This window comes from Lactuca virosa, chromosome 5 (assembly GCF_052849685.1).
Source record: "Lactuca virosa cultivar CGN04683 chromosome 5, Lactuca_virosa_CGN04683_v6, whole genome shotgun sequence".
NCBI classification, from domain to species: Eukaryota; Viridiplantae; Streptophyta; class Magnoliopsida; order Asterales; family Asteraceae; genus Lactuca; species Lactuca virosa.
In genome coordinates, this window is record NC_136430.1 from 283,478,258 (window position 1) to 283,482,384 (window position 4,127).

Genomic DNA, 4,127 nt, shown 5'->3' on the forward strand with positions numbered 1-4,127 from the left:
ACTAGGCGGTGTCTTTTTCTTGGAGAATCGGTCAGCATAAAGCTTTCGATCCAGTGATTCTAATCTCGTTTTGGTGCATTTGGAATTTTAGAAATGCAATGATTTTTGGAGCGGTTATTCCCAGGAAATCCTTGATTTTTGATGATGTTGTTTATAAGTCTTTTTATTGGATTTCGAATAGGTGTACAAAAGCCAATTTTAGTTGGCGTTCTTGGCTTCACAACCCTATTTCAGCGACTATTTTGATGTAATTTTGTTTCTAGCTTCTTGCTAGTTTTAATAATATTTCGCCGTTCCAAAAAAAATCCATATAATATTCTCATGTCATGAGGAATCATGATCCTAATACATCTTTCATGTGCGTTGAATCATCTTATGAGACCAATTATATAACGTAATTATGTGGTTGAATGGTAATTTACTTCAATGTTTTGAAAACCGATTTTTTAGTTGAACCGATATAGCGACTGGTTCCAGTTTAACCGGTTCGATCGTTGGTTCGACCGATTTCTATAATCTTTTATCTTTTTCTTAATTTCATACACATAGATAAACATCCACAAGTTTAAACATTAAAAATAAACATAAATACAAGTTTGAGATCAATCAAAATACATTAAAAACACGTAACCATACATTTTCCATCAATCAACGTACAACAAAATAAAATAAAGTATAATATAGAAACAAAATATAGTTTTAGATGAATACAAACACATTAAAAAACTTTATAACATTTACCTTGCGTTTTTATTCAAAGAAATCTAAATAGATGTGAAAAAAAAAAACCAAAGTTTGTTATGAAAATAATTAATTTCCATGTGTTTTATTTAATTTAACCGGTTCAACCCAATTTTGTAAAAATCGGCCGGTTCATTCTGGTTCAAAAATAAACATAAAACCGGTGCTAGTTGAACCGCTCCCTTCTCCAACTCCCGGTCCAACCGGTTCGACCGCCCGGTTCAAACCGATTTTTAAAACACTGGTTTACTTAATGTCTTATTTAATCAAAGCACACCAATCTCGACACTATGATTAGCATCACATAAAACATCGTATATTATAACTCATTTTTTCTAATTAGTACATCTCGTTAGAAATAATTAGAGTAAATTGTAGTTTTCGTCCCTATGGTTTGGTCAGATTCGCACTTTTAGTCCAACCTTTAAAAATTTGAAAAGATGTATCCATACGGTTTAAAGAAATTGCATTGTACATCTTTAGTCTATTTAAAGAGACCATTTTACCCTTACTTTTATATTTTTGTTTTTTCCTTTATATATATATATATATATATATATATATATATATATATATATATATATATATATATATATATATATATATATATATATATATATATATTTTTATTTATTTATATTTTTTATTTAGATTTTATTTGACATTTTTTCGAATATATTTTTAATGTTTTTTATATTTTGTTCATTTATACTTTTTTGATGTATTTTGAATAATTGTTTTCTAGTTTTTTGACGTGTTGTTTGAATGGATTTTAATTTTTTTTTTTTGACGTTTTGTTTGTTTATGCTTTTAAAAATATTTCTTTATAAAAAATATAAAAAAGTTCGTTAAATGTGAATATTATTAAAATAGATTAGGTATAAAATTATCTTTTTAATAGGATTAAGAGATAGGCTAACCGAAATTCGAAAATTGGTTTCAAGTTATATAATGGTAATTAAAAACCATATAACTCGAAAACAAACAGAATTTCTAAAAATAAAAGATGAACTCGAAAACATTGACATATGTGTTTAAGTTATAGAAATTCCGATTAGCATTTTCCATTCGGAACAAACTGTAAAAAATTTCTAGAACAAAAAAAATTGAACTCGAAGTCATTGACACTTTGTTTCGAATTATGGCTAACATATACAATAACCGTATTAAAATAAATACTTTTATACCTATTATGTGTTAATCATATTCACATTTAACAAATTTTTTTATATTTTTTATAAAAAAAATATTTATAAAAAGCTTTAAAAAAAGATAAAAAAAACATTAAAAATATATTCGACCAAAAGATAAATAAATAAATAAATAAACTAGAAAAATTATTCCAAAAATTATAAAAAAATAAAAACGAACAAAATATAAAAAATATATGAATAAAATTTGAAAAAATATAAATCATAGAAATATAAATAAAAAAAATAAAATGTAAGTGGCAAAAGAATATATATATATATATATATATATATATATATATATATATATATATATATATATATATATATATATAATAAATGAAGGTTTTTTTTGCCACATGTCACACTCTCATTCAATTTGCCAAATGTCATTTTCTGGTTATTTTGAATTAATTTTTTTCCGCTTGTCATTTTATGAGTTTTTCTATTTTAATAAATTCACATACTACTTTAATTTATAATTACAATAAATGTAATAATAAATGAATATCAATTTCATTAATAGACTTGTCTTCTTATTTCAATATTCTCAAATTAAATATCATTAGTTTATTTTGTTTATTTATTTAAATTTATAAGATAAAAAAAAAATCAATTTTAATAATTCATTATTTTTCTTATTTTCTTATAATCCAAAGTTCTTAAATATTTAGATTTTTATGTGTATTTCTAATGTCTGAACTTGTTTTTATGTGTATTTATAATGTTTAAAATTGCATGTTTATGGTGTACCAAATTAAAGAAAAACAAAAATAATTTAGAAACACAACTAAACTGACAATCAAACCGGTTAAACCAGTTAAAATGGGAACAAGTCATCATACTAATTCAATTAATAAACCAGTTTTTAAAACATTGGTTAGTCTAGATATTTAGAGTCGTTGACGTAACGACGACGATAGGCTGCAAGTAAAGTGTTAATGACGTAACGACGATATGTTGCTAGTCATTTGTTTGTATGCATTGTTGTATGTGGTATTTTAAGGAACTTACTAAGTTTTATGTTTACACATAGTTTATAAATGTTTTCCAGGTTGTTCTAGTGATTTAGATAAGAGCACGACATGAATATACACTAATATCAATGGGTTTTGGAATATATTTAAGAATATCTGTTTAAACTTATCCGATATAAATTTTAAGATTCTCGACGTATATTTTTATTTATATATTTCAAATAAATAGTCAAGTTGTTGGATTTAGAAATGAAAATAAAAACGGTTGTGTTTTAAAACTTATATATAAGTTAAAGGAGTTAAAAAAAAATAAAAAAGGTGTAAGATGTATTGAAATTGTAAGCAACGCATAAACGGGATTGATTGTTAGGATATCAAATCAATTTTTTAATAAATGTTTATATATGAAACAGTCACTGATTTGACGTCATAATTAAAGGTGGTTTTGTCTTAACTTAAATGGTTTTCACTATGGTGCAATTAAAATCCCCCTTGTCAAAATTATCAAAATTGTGATTTAAATAACCAACCATGATTAAGATGTTAGCCCAACTAAAATATGAATATATAAATATCACATTACTTTATTTGCGACTAGTTTTATAATCGTGAGAACAATGTTTATAAAATTAAATTTTCATAATAAAATCTCAAAATTATTAATTAATTATTTTAAATAAATTATTAATTAAGAGATAAATTTTTAGTTATATAAAATTATTGTCATTGATTTAAATAAATACGTGAAATTATATCATATTATAATTTGTATTAATTTTATTTTAATCTAATATAATTAGAATGAGAAATTTATATTTTAAAATTTGAAATGAAAAATCAATAGGTTGACTAGTGATATGACATTAATTACAAGACATAATAGAATGACATATGGCAAAAGAAAAATAAACACATTCTTTTATTAGAATAGAGATCTATGATATGATTATAAATATGAACCATTTAACAAGTTTCATATAAGATTTACTGATTTTTCCATTTGCGGCTAAGCTTGTCATATGTATTTATCACATTAAGGTTACTTTTACATTTATTATAGGCTTATATACACTAAAATCTCAATATTTTTCAACGATTTAACAAGAAAGTTCTAAATTATGTTTTTTTGACAGTAAAGTCCTAACTATGAACAGTTTTTTAAAAACTTAACTTTTTTTTCCGGTTAGCCGGTATTTAGGACTTTATTGTCAAAAAAATA